Source organism: Bos taurus, chromosome 1 (assembly GCF_002263795.3).
Source record: "Bos taurus isolate L1 Dominette 01449 registration number 42190680 breed Hereford chromosome 1, ARS-UCD2.0, whole genome shotgun sequence".
NCBI classification, from domain to species: Eukaryota; Metazoa; Chordata; class Mammalia; order Artiodactyla; family Bovidae; genus Bos; species Bos taurus.
The window spans coordinates 66,647,342-66,663,326 of NC_037328.1; the positions used below are offsets into that span (position 1 = coordinate 66,647,342).

Consider the following 15,985-nt stretch of genomic DNA (forward strand, 5'->3'; position numbering starts at 1 on the left):
ATAAAGAAGGCAAATAATCTCCTTATTTTCAAATAATGGGCAACAAATGGATTCTGGACACAAAGACAAACAAGGTAGGGTGCTGAATTCAAGCAAAAAATTTTTTTAAATTAAAATTTTTCTTTTTAGTATTTAGAATAAAGAGTCATGGAGTTTACCAAGTTGAACTAAATGAATGTTATTTCTGTTTTTACAGAATAACTAGGATTATAACAAGAAGGATGGTATTAGATTCCTTGTTGGCAAGTTTCTCATGATAGTAATGTCACTTGTATGGTAAAATAAGAGCTAGATAATAATAGGGTCAGAAATTCTGCAGCTGATTGAGCAAGTATATACTAGATATCTACAGAGGGTTGGTAAAGAGATTGGTATTCACCCAAAGCTGTAAATAAGTAAAGAGCTGAAGGGCCTGGTCTTTAACACTGTCTAGGTTTGTAGATTTTAAGTTACTAAAATAATATAAAAGAGGACCTGTTTATCAAATTTTCTAGATACGTAAGAGTTTAGTAATATGATTGATGATAGGATTAAGACTCAAAATGATCTCAATGAACTGGAATGCTAGGCTAAAGTTTAATGGGAGCAGATGCAGGTTTTGTGGGGCCTGAAGCCTATAGAATTTGGAAGGGCTTCTTCAATTTAAAAAATTGTGAATGCAGAAAAATAAAGAAATAAAATAAAAAGTGAATATTTACTAGCATGATAAAGAAATCACCCCAGCCTTGGAGCTAAATCTTTTTATCCGACTCCCAACTTCTCCCTACATTCACAGGGGTCATACAAATAGAAGATCCTAAAGCTTAAACTTTTTTAGCTTCAGTGTGTAAGCACTTCTGGCAATAGTTCTTCATATTTATTAAAAGAATTGAGTTTTATTTCAAAAATACAGGCTGGGGGATACCATTTGACCACAATTTTACTATGCATCAATATTGTGACAGCAAATAAAAATGATCCAGCTCAAGCAAGTAATAGTCTAAATTTACCACATATATGCTGCTAAGTCACTTCAGTCGTGTCCGACTCTGTGCGACCCCATAGACAGCAGCCCACCAGGCTCCCCCATCCCTGGGATTCTCCAGGCAAGAACACTGGAGTGGGTTGCCATTTCGTTCTCCAGTGCATGAAAGTGAAAAGGGAAAGTGAAGTCGCTCAGTCGTGTCTGACTCTTAGCGACCCCATGGACTGCAGCCCACCAGGCTCCTCCATCCATGGAGTTTGCCAGGCAAGAGTACTGGAGTTGGGTGCCATTGCCTTCTCTGCCACATATATAGATCAGATCAATTCAGGGAGCCCAGACTAAAAACAAATATTGGCAAACCAGAGCATGCACTAAGGGGAGAGAGAGAATTTAATGAGCGAGTCTTTAAAAGCTGTGTCATGATAAACTGCTGAAGGAACTGAGGCACTTGGCTTTGGGAAGGGAATAGTGCTGGGTATAGATGATGACCCATCATAAACAAGAGGAAGGAAAGTTATTCCATATTGTTCTGGAGGAAGGAAGTATGAGTTGCAAGAAGATATCAGCTCAATATAAGTTGATCCAAATCAATAAACACATATGAAGTCTATTATGTGTTAGGCACTGTTACGGTACTGGACATAAAGAAGTGATCAAAATGGTCAAAATTATCTATCCTCACATAATTTATATTTTTAGAGAGATAAACAATGACATAAAAACACAGTATATCAGGTGATGAGGTGATGTATCCTAAGAAGTTAAATATAACAAGGTATCAACAACAATTAAGAATACAGTTTTAAAAGGATGCCAAATACAATTGCAACTTTTTGTACCAAATACCTAGGCATAATCTAGCAAAATATGTGCATGACTTATACACAAAATACTGTAATTATTTATGAGAGAAATTAAAACTTAAAGTGGAAGAAAAAGTATTTGTGGATTAGAAATTTAAATATTTTAACAATGTCAGTTTTCTCCAAAATTGTCCTAGAGATTTAATGGAATCCCAATGAAAAATCAGTGTGTGTGTGTGTGTGTGTATGTGTATGTGTGTGTGTTGACAAGCTGATTCTAAAAATGCATATGGAAATACAAAGGCCCAAGGGTAGCCAAGATGATCTTAAAGAAAAATAAAGTTAGAGAACTTACTGTATGAGATTATAAAGCCATGATAAATAAGACAGTGTGGTGTTTTGGCAAAAGAATAGATAAATAGGCCAGTCAGACACAATCTAGAGTGAAAAGGCAAACCACAGAATTGAAAAAGATATTTTTAATATCAGTAATTGACAAAAAGCCTAGAATATAAGCCCAGAATATCAGAAAAAAATATATACATAAGGAAAAAGACATAACCCAATTTTTAAAAGAGGGAAGGGAGATATAGACACCTCACTAAAAAGAATATCTAAATAGTCAGTAAACATATGAAATGTACAACTTCTGTGGTTATCAGGGAAATGCAAATTAAAACTACAAAGAGACATCATTTTATATACAAAAGAGTGATTTTTTCAAAAAGATTATACCAAGTGTTAGAAAGGAGATAAGTAAGAATTCTCATTTACTACTGGTGGAAATATAAATTGGTGTCACCACTCTGGAAAATTCTTTGGCAATATTTTCTAGTACTAAACATATGCAAATCTTTTAACCAAGTAATTCTATTCCTATATATTGCTCAACAGAAGAGATATAAACAAGAATTTCATATGTATATTTACAGCTGATTCATGTTGTTTTAGGAGAAGGTAATGGCACCCCACTCCAGTACTCTTGCCTGGAAAATCCCATGGACAGAGGAGCCTGGTAGACTGCAGTCCATGGGGTCGATAAGAGTCAGACAGGACTGAGCGACTTCACTTTCCCTTTTCACTTTCATGCATTGGAGAAGGAAACGGCAACCCACTCCAGTGTTCTTGCCTGGAGAATCCCAGAGATGGGGGAGCCTGGTGGGCTGCCGTCTATGGGGTCGCACAGAGTCGGACATGACTGAAGCAACTTAGCAGCAGCAGCAGCAGCAGCAGCAGCAGCAGAGTTTGCTCAAACTCATGTCCATTGAGTTGGTGATGCTATCTGACCATCTCATCCTCTGTTGCCCCCTTCTCCTCCTGCCCTCAATCTTTCCCAACATCAGGGTCTTTTCCAGTGAGTCAGCTCTTCAATCCAAGTGGCCAAAGTATCAGAGCTTCAGCTTCAGCATCAATCCTTCCAACGAATATTCAGGATTGATTTCCTTCAGAGTTGACTGGTTTGATCTCATTGCAGTTCAAGGGACTCCCAAGAGTCTTCTCCAACACCACAATTCAAAAGTATCAATTCTTTGGCTCTCAAACTTCTTTACAGTCCAACTCTCACATCTGTATGTGACTACTGGAAAAAACCATAGCTTTGACTATACAGACCTTTGTTAGCAAAATGATGTTTCTGCTTTTTAATACACTATCTAGATTTGTCATACCTTTGGAAAGCAATTATCCTCCAATTAAAAATAAAAAGCAATGCACCCAATACTATCCAAGGTAACTTAAGAGGAAAATTCACTTGTACATCAAAAATAGCATTCCTTTGGATTATTTATATCAATTCAGTTACATAAATATTTCCAAACATAGCAATAGCAATGGTTTAGAGATGTCAAATGAAAGATAAATTATCACTGGATGGAAATCTTTTTATTATAAAACTCTTCTTGTACTTGTACATTAAACATTTCTATTGATATTAAAAAAATTTCATGGCAGCATTATTAGTAATAGCTCAAAACTGAGAGCAATTCAAATGCCCATCAATAGTAAAATGAATCAATAAATTGTGACATGTTCACACAATGGAATAGTACACAGCAATAAAAAAGCACAGTATGGTTGAAGCTCACAAATTGTTGAGTGAAAGAAGCTAGACATAAATGAGTATTTACAGGATGATCCCATTAGTAGAAATATAAATAATATATGGTGTTAAAGGTCAGGCTAGTGATTACTCTCTGCAGGGTTTAGAGAATGGAAAAGTGTATGAGCACTGGTCAAATTGTACATATTTCTAAACATATGTTACACTTTAATGAAATTAGTTAATTAAAACAAAAACGAGCAAAAGAGACAGGACCCACTCAAGTTTTTAGAGCATCCTGAGAGGGACTAGAATGCTAAGAGAATTTGGGCTACCAGTGAGACTGTGAGAAAACCCAACAGTAGTGAAACAGGAGACTGGGAACCGAGGAGGAAAGACAGCCAACAAGAAATTCACAGTAGCTGAATTCCTTAAGTGTTTTTAAGGAATAGAGTATTTAATATTCATTTTTAAGTTGTTTTTTGTGCTATGATTTGCTCTAACCTCTCTATGACCCCAAATTTACTGCTCTCAAGCCATGAGTAAAGTTTATAACATCTTTTAAAAATAGTAAATCAGGATAAAAAATAGTGATAAAGTGGGATGGAAGAGAGGCTCTGCTTTTAAAGGATAAGAATCCCAAAGGAAGGCATCTCTGCAAAGGTAACGCTTAGAGAGAAAAGAAGTGAGAGAGAAGAGTATTTCAGGCTGAGAAAATGCTGAGACTTCAAGGCAGAATGTGCTGGGCACATTCAAAAACTAGTAAAGGAACCAGTGTGTGTGGAGCCAAGAAAGACTGTAGGGGATGATGTCAAAGAAATAGCCAGGAACCAGATAATGCTGGTTTCCATGGAGCATGGATTTTACTAGGCTTTACTCTGAATGAGACAGGAAGCCATTGCACACAAAGTTTTGAGCAGAGAAATGACATATCCAAGTTGTTTTAAATCTATCAATCAGTCCAGATACCATGTGAAGAACAGAGATCTTGGCAAGGGTGGATGCCGGACCAGTTAGAAGGTTTTCTAAGGATAAGATAATGCTGGCTTAGAGGAACTGGTAGTGATGGAGGTAGAGAAAATAAGATGCCTCTGGATGTATTTGGAAATCAGAGTCAACAGACTTGCAGACAGACTGGACGTGGAACGTGAGAGAAAGAAAGGCATCACTAATGCCTCAGGAAAGAACTTCCTAGCCAAAGAGCTGACAACTGGTTGAGCTTTCCTTTAATGCAGTTATCCAAGTGGAAGCCATTATTCCTTGATGGGGACTTCTGAAAGTTCTTCTTTCTCCAACTGACCTGCAAAAGAAGCTCCTAAGAGGATCTCTGCCCTTTGAGGTGATAGACCCAGGTGACCTCTAAGATAGGTCATGTGCAAAATATTCTAGAACTCTAAGGCAGGCGGAACATGGTCTGTACACTATAAATTTTAGGCTAAATGGCTGCAAAGCAAATTTCCTACACTAAGGTAATTTTTAAACTGCTATTGACCTTTTTCACTTCCCATGTATTAAAACAATTTTTTTTAATTTTGTATTGGGGTATAGCTGGTTAACAAAGAATGTGATAGTTTCAGGTGAATAGTGAAGGGACTCAGCTATACTATATATACGTGTATCCATTCTCTCCCAAACATTTGCTAATTTGTTCTAATAAAGAGAGAGCTTGCCTCAGGATCAACACTTTTGCCAAGCATCAGTTCTGAAGCAGAAATTAACATCACTCCTTCTTCCTTCTGATGCTGCTACTTTCTAATTGGTGTATCTTTCTCACTTACAGAGTGATGTAGTTTCCAATTAAGGTGAAATTACTTGGCTAAGAAAATTGGGTAATTTGAAAGGAAGATATTAAGGAGCTAAATGAACCAGTAATAGATATGGTAAAAAGGGCAGAACGTGGAGGTGGTACATAAGTGCCCGACATTTGGGAAGTAATGCCTTATACTCTGTTATAATCAGTGGATGCAAGGTGTGGTGAGGCAAGTTTCAGTTCAAAGCAAACGAGAACTTTCTGACTATCAGAGCTGTCTAGGAAGATTCAAAAGGGCTCCCTTAAGGGTGTTAACCACATCCCCCTCACTCTGCGGGTTGAAGCAGAGGTTAGATGCCTGTTTGTTATGAATAATACTGTGGGAAGTCAAACACCAAATAGGCTAGAAGCTGCCAACCAGAGAATATGACATTTTTTAAAATCAGCTTCCCAGGGATCTGGTCACTGAAGAGACTTGTTTTGGAGTAAATTACATTAACTCCCTTCAAGGATAAATCCCAAAGAGCACCATAGAATGATACCTTTTTCTTAACATCTATCAGTCAGTTCAGTTGCTCAGTCGTGTCCAACTCTTTGCGACCCCATGGACTGCAGCACACCAGGCTTCCCTGTCCATCACCAACTCCCAGAGCTTGCTCAAACTCATGTCCATCGAGTCGGTGCTGCCATCCAACCATCTCATCCTCTGTCATCCCCTGCTTTCATCTCCTCCTGCCTTCAATCTTCCCCAACATCAGGGTCTTTTCCAATGAGTCAGTTCTTTGCATCAGGTGACCAAAGTATTGGAGTTTCAGTTTCAGCATCAGTCCTTCCAATGAATATCCAGGAATGATTTCCTTTAGGATTGACTGGTTGGATCTCCTTGCAGTCCAAGAGACTCTCAAGAGTCTTCTCCAACACCACAGTTGAAAAGCATCAATTCTTTGGCACTCAGCTTTCTTTATAGTCCAACTTTCACGTCCATACATGACTACTGTAAAAACCATAGCTTTGACAAGATGGACCTTTGTCAGCAAAGTCTTAACATCTATAGGTTGAACAGAATTGAAGACAGCATAACTTTTTTCACCATGTGATCCACTGTTATTTAACATCATTGTCTATGTACCACTCAAAAGCATTGCCTATACCTCTGATGGGAGGTGTACAGACGGGGACCCACTAGCAAAGCACCTGGACAGTGTTCACCCTGATCAGATTCAGGTCACAGTTCTGCCACTTCCTAGCTGCCCAATTCTAAACACCTTAACCAGTTTCTTCGTCTTTAAAGTGGAAGTAACTCTAGCTCTTCAGAGTGATTTTCTTAAGGATATTTGAACGTTTTGCTCTGGTTGTAAGTTGATGACTGAAGAGTATAAATTCAGGCTAAGACTGCAGTGTCATTCAGCTTGGGGCTGAATTAATTCCTCCTTTGGGCACTGACCAGGCTGTGCTGGTAGTCAACTAAAATCTCTAAGATATTTTGATGTGGACTGCTGCTGAGCCAAATCCCCCATTGTGAACTTGTACTGCTGGAGATTTGGGCCTGAGGCAGGACTTGGCGTTTATTCTTATTAACTGGATTCTGCCTTTCACTTTAACCTGGCGCTTCCACATTTGTTCAACTCCTTCTCTTACCCTACATTTGAATGGAAGGAGGTCAAACCAGCAGAACTGAGCTAGGATGACAATGTATTTGTGACTCTAGGCATGAGTGTCTGTCCCTTTGGAGCAGGAAAAAGAAAACTTTTTGCTGAGTATCAGGTAATTTTCTCCAATACCTCATTTAATGCTCCAAGAACCCCTTAAGGTAAGTGTTAACCCCAGTTTACTGAGAAAAAAATCTGCATTTTTCTTTACTTGACATTTTTAAGCATGGTAACTATGCAATTTTTTACTCTTTTGGCTTAATGTTATTTTGTAAACACTTTATCACATTGCTTCATATTTTCCTTTTTTTTTTTTTTTTTAGCTTTATAAGTAAATAAATACTCCCTCCTTGTTCTAAAAACATTTTGAGGCATTCCTGCCTTGATGTTTATCATTTTAACGACTATATTATAGCTCATTAAGTTACCCCAAAATATGAAAGTATTTTATTTTACCAAGTTCCTATTGTTGACAAGGTTGGCTTTGTTTCTTGCTTTTGTGGTTTTTTAAAATTATGACATTCTGTAAAAAAAGATCCTGCTATGAACATCTACACATAAGTATCTTTTGTTCTGGAAAATTCCCCAAGAATGGAATTAATGCATCCTCTGCATCAAAGAGGATAACAACTCTTGTGGCTCTTTATAGAGACTAGCAAATTGCTCACGTAAAACAGTATGTGTTATCTGAGGATAAAAGGAAATAACTGGCTTTCTACAAAAGAAATTAATTTTCCACTTACTTATAAAGTATTCACGCCCCCGATAGGTGGCAGGTGCCATGCCAGTGAAGGAGACAGGAATGAGCAGGGGCGGCTGGTCGCGGTCTCCTAGGAGCTCACGGTCAGGTCGGGCAGAGGAAATTACACCCAACAGGTGTCTGTCTGCCTCCGCCTAGGGAGGACCGAAGTGCCCTTTTGCGCAAGAAAGTGGAAGGAGGGAGCTGCCTGCAAACACCGAGGAGTTTCTGCAGCTTAGAACTGAGTCCTGCAGAATGAGTAAGAATTTTGGTCCACGATTTGTATTTATTTTACCTTGACTCTCCGGCCTTTCATCGGAAAAAAAAAAAAGTTCCCCACTCTAGTACAGAGAAGGTTGGCAGAGTCGTAAGCCCCCAACCTCTTAAACTTCTCTGCATCTCCAAGGAGAAGGAGGGAAGAGGGGTTCTTTCCGACCTGAGGAGCTGGATCTGGGGTCCGAGAACCCCAAGGTAGCACCGGAAAGAACAGCACAGGAGGCGAGAGCGTGGCCGGTGGCCGGGAGAACCAGACCCGACGCGCGGTCCTCGGCGCCGGGGTCCCGGGGACTCAGCTCAGCACGACTGGGAAGCCGGTGAGGGAACCAGGGCTGCCGGGTGGAGGGTTAGCGAGCACCCCGCCAGAGGAGTGGAGCAGAGCTGGGCTCTGCAGTTGGGGACCCCCAGGGGGCGGGCGCCAGAGGGGCGGAGCTCCGAGGCAGGGGCCGCGGCGGCGGTCCAGAGGGTCTGCGGGGGCTGCTTCGGCAGGACCCGAGGACTGGCGCCTCTCCGAGCCAGTGACCTTGCCATCGCGAGTGGGCCCCACGGGCCATCTTGAGCGCGCCTCGTGGAGACCCACGGCCGACGGGCCGGCGCTGCCCGGAGTGAGGGAGCCCGAGCCGGGACGCCAGGTAGGACCACCGACCGCGAGGAGGGCGGGCAGAAAGGGCCCGGGTGGGGAGGCGGAATGGAGGATCTGGGGGTCGCGGGCAGGGGGCTAAGCGAAGGGCGCAAGCTGGACCAGCTCAGCCCTGGGGACGCTGAGCGTAGGGCACGGGGGACGTCAGGGTCCAGCTTACAGGACCCAAGGCTTACCGCTCCTCAGAAGCGGCAATGGGTCACCCTCTTAGATACACGGGAGTGCGTGCGTACCAAGACGCGGCTGTGGGGTGCCGTCTTCTGCCTCCGCCTTGTTTCTGCCTGTGACCATGGTCAGAAAGTATTCCCTGTCCGTGTGTCAACAGGGAACAGGCAGTTTTCTGGAGTATATGCATATGGAAGGGTACTGTGTCAGAATCCATCCTCATGGGCCATGAGTCCCCTCTCAGGATACTTGGCCCAAGCTTCCAGCTGCCTTGGGGACCTAGCCTCACTGACCCCAATTAAGGTGTCAGTCCCCAGGCCTTTTCACCATACACCATATTTCTTAGGAAGAAAAAAGTACCAGTTTGATAGTCTTTTACTATTTATTTTTTAAAATTGTAGTTTCAATACATGGTTTATAAAAAAAATATATAACTTCAAGAGATATTCCTATACTAGCATTTGTGTCTACTTATACCCGCTTGTTTTTTAACCCATATCTTTTTGCACCCTACTTCTTCCGTCCCCTCCTTTTGATTCTTTATCTCACCTCCTGCCTAAAAAAGTATCCAAAGAAAATGACGTCACCGCCACCGCCCGCATCCCTTAATCTCTAGGGTTCCTTGCTGGCCCCACCCCTGATCTCTTTAAACGTCTCTTTCACCAGAGTAGCCCTTGGGGTAGTGAGTCCACTGCCAAGAGGACATTTCTTTTACTTGCCTTAACTCTCCCAGAGATTTGAAGAAAGGAGCTTTGGGGAAGGGTCCCTGAAGAATTTTATACTACCAGTTATCTTCCTTAAACTGGACTTTCCAAATGCAATTTAAGTAGTCTGGTAGAATGAAAATTTATGAAGGAAATTTCCTGAAATGCTCTAGACTTCCAAAAGCTAACACTTCACTAGTTCCTGTTCCTGAAAGCAGAGCTTTGCCAGTCACACCTCTCATTACTTCTGTGGCCTCCACCCAGGACCAGCAAAGAAACAGGCATAGGATTTTTCATTAGTAGGAACCTAATAGGGTGGATTTTTATATATGTGAAGGGGCTCAAGACATAGCTTTGTGGTAGTCAAGAGGAAAGGGGAAGGGATAGAAGAAGGAATTAGAGGGGATTAGGGGATTAGAAGGGGGGGAGCAGATCAAGACCCTGAAGAGGAGAATTGTGGAGACAGGACCCTGTCATTTAGGAAGGACCCCCAGATGATGTGGCTGGGAGACCACACAGTCGGCTTGCTGACAACCAGCACAAGTAACTACTTTCCAAGGCTTTTTCTATGCAAGGACAAAACATTCGGAAGTGGAAAAAAATCAACAAATCAAGCCACTTTTGTCTTTGTGATAAAATAGAAGTGGTTTAAATTATTTTTACTGGATGCTTGGGGCTAGTGCACTGGGACGACCCAGAGGGATGGTATGGGGAGGGAGGAGGGAGGAGGGTTCAGGATGGGGAGCACATGTATACCTGTGATGGATTCATTTTGATATTTGGCAAAACTAATACAATTATGTAAAGTTTAAAAATAAAATAAAATTTAAAAAAATAAAAAAAAATTATTTTTACTGAATTAATGGGTTTTGTTTTTTTAGGAGTTGTGTAGACTATTTAAAATAACCTAATAGCTACTCCCGTCACGATGTTTTCCTTTGCTGTGTTCATTTTTTCATGTTGCGTGACCTTGACCCCACACAGTTCAGGAAATTCAGGTTGGATAGAAACTGCCATTTTTAAGAACCGTTTTGAAGAGGGGATTGGGAGAGAAGATTAGAAAATAAGGACTGAGCCTTGTGGTAAGGTGGGGGAATAATGAAGAGGAATGGTTTGAGTACCACCTTGAGACTGGTAAGGAATCAGGTACAGTTCTTAGAACAAGGCAATAAACAAATAAGAGGTGAAGGAATCCATTCATCATTCACTTATGCATTCAAAATGTTTGCAGAGTGCCTGGCTATGTACCAGTCACTGAGGGAAAGTTGATAAATGAAACCAGGCAAGGTCTCTGATCTCCTGGGGTTTATAGATGCTTCAGGGAGGCAACCAGTAGTAAGATAACTGAGTATTGAATATATGTAATTATAAACTAAGATAACCTTTGTCAAGGAAAGAAATAAAGGTCTTTGAGAGTGTATATAGACTACCCTAGAGATCAGGGAAGGCTTTCTCAAGGAAGTTTCCCTTGAGCTGAGATTCGGGAGTAAGTGGAAATGTTGGGGGTGTAGGTGGCTTTGAGGCAGGATCAGAATCAGTTAGGAATTCCATTTGGTTGCCAGTAATCAAGAAGGCATTTTGTTATTTTGGTCTTCTGATGCAAACAGCCGATTCATTGGAAAAGTCCCTGATGCTGGGAAAGATTGGGGGCAGAAGGAGAAAAGGGCGTCAGAGGATGAGATGGCTGGATGGCATCACCGATGCAGTGGACATGAAGGTGGGCAAACTTGGTGAGATGGTGAGGGACAGGGAGGCCTGGGCAGCCAGGAGGTCACAAAGGGTCAGATACAACTGGTCGACTGAACAGCAATAACAACAATCACGAAGGCAGATGTAGTGTTTGCAATACTGCATATGTACAGATGTAGAGCTGACATTTTTGGAATTTGGGAGAGATGCTTTGTTATCACAGCATCGTTTGTACTGTCCTGAGTTGGTCATGGTTTTCCATTGCTGATGTTCTTGCTTTTCTTTTTTTTTCTTTTTAAACTTTACAAATTGTATTAGATTAATTTTAGTCTGTCAGTTTATTTTATTGTGCACAATAAAATGTATGCATTGTGCTTCAAATGTGAATCATCACACTGCTGAGGTAGATATGTGCATAACTCCCATACCAAATTTGGCTTGTGTGGTGATAGCTCATTATTGTCACTGAATACTTTCCCAGGTGAAAACAGGTGTGGCAGGTCAGCTACAGTGTCTTCTCTCCACTCCTATCCACTGCTTTGATTTTAGTTGCCCTAAAGCTGCATGTATCTCTTCAAGTTTCATATACAGTTGTTAGGTAAAGAAAAAAATTGCTAATTGCATTGATGCAATAAAGTAAAATTAATATAAATCTCACAATGTAATGGCATGGTGAGCTTTGACCAGGCATCATATTTCATGTGCAAACAAATATTTTTATTCATTCAACATTGACGGTGAACCTTCAATGTGCCTAGCACTCTGTGAGATACTATGGGTAAGATGGATTAGTAAGATGATGAGACTTCATAGAAGTCTAAGAGGAGAGAGTTGTACTCATCTGTGTAAGGGTGGGGAAGTATTGTGGTTGCTGTAATGGAAGCATAAGTAGAGAACAGTGATACACAAGGGAAAGGAGTGGTCATTTCTGCCGGAAAAGGTTCATGGAGGAGTTAATACTTGAGCTGAATCTTGAAAGATGAGACATTCCAAAAGATAGACAAAGGGAAGAGGGCATTCTAGAAGACGAATTCATGTGCCAGAACAAACAGGCATGAAACAGAGTGTCAAGGTCCAGGACGTGCAACTGGCTCGAAGAGCTGAGGCATGAGGAACAAAGAGGGGCTCATTAAGAGATGAGGCTGGAGTGGCAGACATGCCAGGTCACAGAACCTGCATGCCATCACACTGATAGCATTGTGGTTAAAGCATGTGCTCTGAGGTCAGACAGTCCCAGGTATGCATCGTGGTTCTGCCACTTTCCAGCCGTGGGGTCTTGATCAAGTCACTTAGTAATAAATAAATAATAATTACTTATTTAGTAATAAGTAATGGTAATGAAGGTTGTATATCTCTCATAAGGTTGTTGCAGGACCTGAGGTTAAGTCATGGAGTACCTGGCACAGATTATGCACCCACTTGTTGCTGGCTGTTATTTTTTATCCTAGGGCTAAGGGAGCCACTGGAGGGTTTTACATAAAGAAGTGACTTAGGGAGCAGTTTTATTTAGAGCACAGTTATTCTGGCTGCATGTGGATGCTGGGTGAAAGGGGATTAAGTTTGGAGCAGAGCAGTCATTTAAAGCTGGAGAAGAAAATGGCAACCCATTCCAGTATTCTCGCCTGGAGAATTCCCATGGACAGAGGAGCCTGGTAAGCTACAGTCCATGGGGTCGCAAGAGTCAGACACAGCTTAGCAACTAAACCAATCATTTAAAGAGATTATAGCCATTCAGATGATAGTGATGATGGCCTGAACCATGAAGAAAAGGAGACAAGTGCTTGAGACAACTGCAAGGTAGATGCCACAGAACTCAATTACTTACTAGTTGAGAGCAGTGGGATTCTGGTCTGTCATCCTTTGGTACTGTCATCCAGGTGTTCCTAGGATAAACAAAAGGAAGCCAGGTGTCAAGCAGGACTGGGAATCAGATATTTAATTTATATGCTGAGGACTTAATGATTGGTATCTCCAAAAAGCTGTCTTTTTGATTTAAGAGACCTTTTGACACCTTTCATCTCATAACTTTGATAGGATCAGGAAGGTCTAGTTCATCTGTAATGAGTTTCACTTATTCATTCTCCCTGTCTCTTTCCTTTTCTCTCTCTCTCTTTCTCTCATTTCTGGGAGGCTTTTAGTTCCAGGTGGATGAACATTAGACTTAATTCATTTGCCATTGTCATAAAGTGGCACATATAAAGGTTGCTTATGTCTGATACTTTTGGTGCAACTCTTGCCTGACATTAGCATGACTGAATTTTTCCTTCTCTTTTCTCAAGTGTCCTCCCACAATCCAATAACCTCTGGCTGAAGCATGTTTATTAAAGCCAGTGAGAATTAGAGGATTTAAGTGCTCCCTACCTTATAATACAGGCTTCCCTATTGGCTCAGACTGTAAAGAATCCACCTGCAATGCAGGAGACCCAGATTCGATCCCTGAGTTGGGAAGATCCCCTGGAGAAGGGAATGGCAACCTACTCCAGTATTCTTGCCTGAAGAGTTCCATGGACAGAGGAGCCCGGTGAGCTACAGCCCATGGGGTTGCAAAGAGTCTGAGTGACTAACACACACACAGAAATACACACACACACACACACATACTTTATAATACAGTATAGTTTGGGTAGCCACATCATCCATTCATAAGACTGAAAATAATCCAGATGTGGATGATAGTGTTTACTGAAAAGTTGCTAGGAGCTTTATGCCTGTTCCCTCCAAATGTGGATCCTGGGGAATGCTGATTGAATTCTTTTCTTTTGGATTCAGCTGCTTGAACAACTGTCTGATTACTTGAAGACAGAGAGATGCACCGACTTTAAATTAGGCAGGGCCAAGGAATAAGGTTAGAAAGTGAAGAGGAACTAAAAAGCCTCTTGATGAAACTGAAAGAGGAGAATGAAAAAGTTGGCCTAAAGCTCAACATTCAGAAAACGAAGATAATGGCATCTGGCTCCATCACTTCATGGGAAATAGATGGGGAAACAGTGGAAACAGTGTCAGACTTCATTTTTGGGGGCTCCAAAATCACTGCAGATGGTGATTGCAGCCATGAAATTAAAAGACGCTTACTCCTTGGAAGGAAAGTTATGACCAACCTAGATAGCATATTCAAAAGCAGAGATATTACTTTGCCAACAAAGGTCCATCTAGTCAAGGCTATGGTGTTTTCAGTAGTCATGTATGGATGTGAGAGTTGGACTCTGAAGAAAGCTGAGTGCCGAAGAATTGATGCTTTTGAACTGTGGTGTTGGAGAAGACTCTTGAGAGTCCCTTGGACTGCAAGGAGATCCAACCAGTCCATTCTAAAGGAGACCAGTCCTGGGTGTTCATTGGAAGGACTGATGCTGAGGCTGAAACTCCAGTACTTTGGCCACCTCATGTGAAGAGTTGACTCATTGGAAAAGACTCTGATGCTGGGAGGGATTGGGGGCAGGAGGAGAAGGGGACGACAGAGGATGAGATGGCTGGATGGCATCGCCTACTCGATGCACATGAGTTTGGGTGAACTCCAGGAGTTGGTGAAGGACAGGGAGGCCTGGCGTGCTGTGATTCATGGGGTCACAAAGAGTCGGACACGACTGAGTGACTGAACTGAACTGAAGGAATAAGGTGTTTCCCTGGTAGCTCAGCTGGTAAAGAATCTGCTGCAATGCAGGAGACCCCAGTTTGATCCCTGGGTTGGGAAGATCCCCTGGAGGAGGGAACAGCTACCCACTCCGGTATTCTGGCCTGGAGAATTCCATGGACTATTCCATGGGATCACAAAGAGTCGGACAGGGCTGAATGACTTTCACTTTCAAGGAGTAAGGTGGCAAAATGTGAAATGAAGGGGAAAAACGGTCTGCCTCTGCCATGGATGGTCTAGAGTTTGGTTAAAAGTGGACTTCCCATCTCTGTGACCTTGGGCAATGTATCTAAGCTCTGTGAGCCTCAGCTTTTACTGGTGGATATCCCAGGTGGCATAGTGGTAAAGAATCTGCCTGCCAATGCAGGAGACACAAGAGATGCAGGTTTGATCCCTGAGCTGGGGAGATCGCTTGGAATAGGAAATGACAACCCATTCCAGTGTTCTTGCCTGGAAAATTCCATGGACAAAAGAGCCAGGTGGACTAGAGTCCGTGGGGTTGCAAAAGAGTTGGATACAACTTAGTGACTAAATATTAATAACAACAACAAATCCCTTTGATATCTGTAAAACTGAGGTAATATTTCCTTATGGACTAGATATGAAAAGTGCTTAATACAGTGCTTGGCATTTGTTAGCTGCTTACCTGGCCTGTATCCTTTGCCGCAGCTCATCTCTGGGGCTTACATGGAAAAAGTAAGATGAATGAGGATTTCTTTGTTTAAGTAACCTGAATTAATTGACTTTTATGTATTTCTTATCTGTGACTGATTCACACACACACCACCCCTTCTCCCCGGGAACTGGTTGGAAACAGTTTTCAGTTGGAAACTGTTTTCCTCCACCTTCAGGGAATGCTTATCAGTGATGGGGGCAAAGGTAATATGATACCTGCTGAGAGGAAGCTAATTTTAGATATTCTTCTTTCAACAAATCTTTC

The 15,985-nt window shown here is 41.8% G+C and overlaps 1 protein-coding gene and 1 long non-coding RNA gene across 4 annotated transcripts in view; one reads left to right on the forward strand and one right to left on the reverse strand.

The window, feature by feature from the left end:
* Window positions 1-15,985, reverse strand: part of LOC132342118 (uncharacterized) — a 212,478-nt gene that overhangs the window by 102,332 nt on the left and 94,161 nt on the right. The window contains exon 3 of the long non-coding RNA XR_003034245.2: window positions 13,243-13,300. This is a non-coding gene — a long non-coding RNA (uncharacterized lncRNA). The remainder of the gene's footprint in view (window positions 1-13,242; window positions 13,301-15,985) is intronic.
* Window positions 7,987-15,985, forward strand: part of CASR (calcium sensing receptor) — an 89,395-nt gene continuing 81,396 nt past the window's right edge. Inside the window, exon 1 of one of the 3 annotated variants that reach the window (XM_010801164.4) lies at window positions 7,987-8,202. The gene's annotated coding sequence lies outside the window, so the exon portion shown is untranslated. Of the gene's footprint in view, window positions 8,203-8,262; window positions 8,537-8,697; window positions 8,852-15,985 lie in introns of those variants that run through there. The other 2 variants (NM_174002.3, XM_005201385.5) reach the window with 2 other exon arrangements.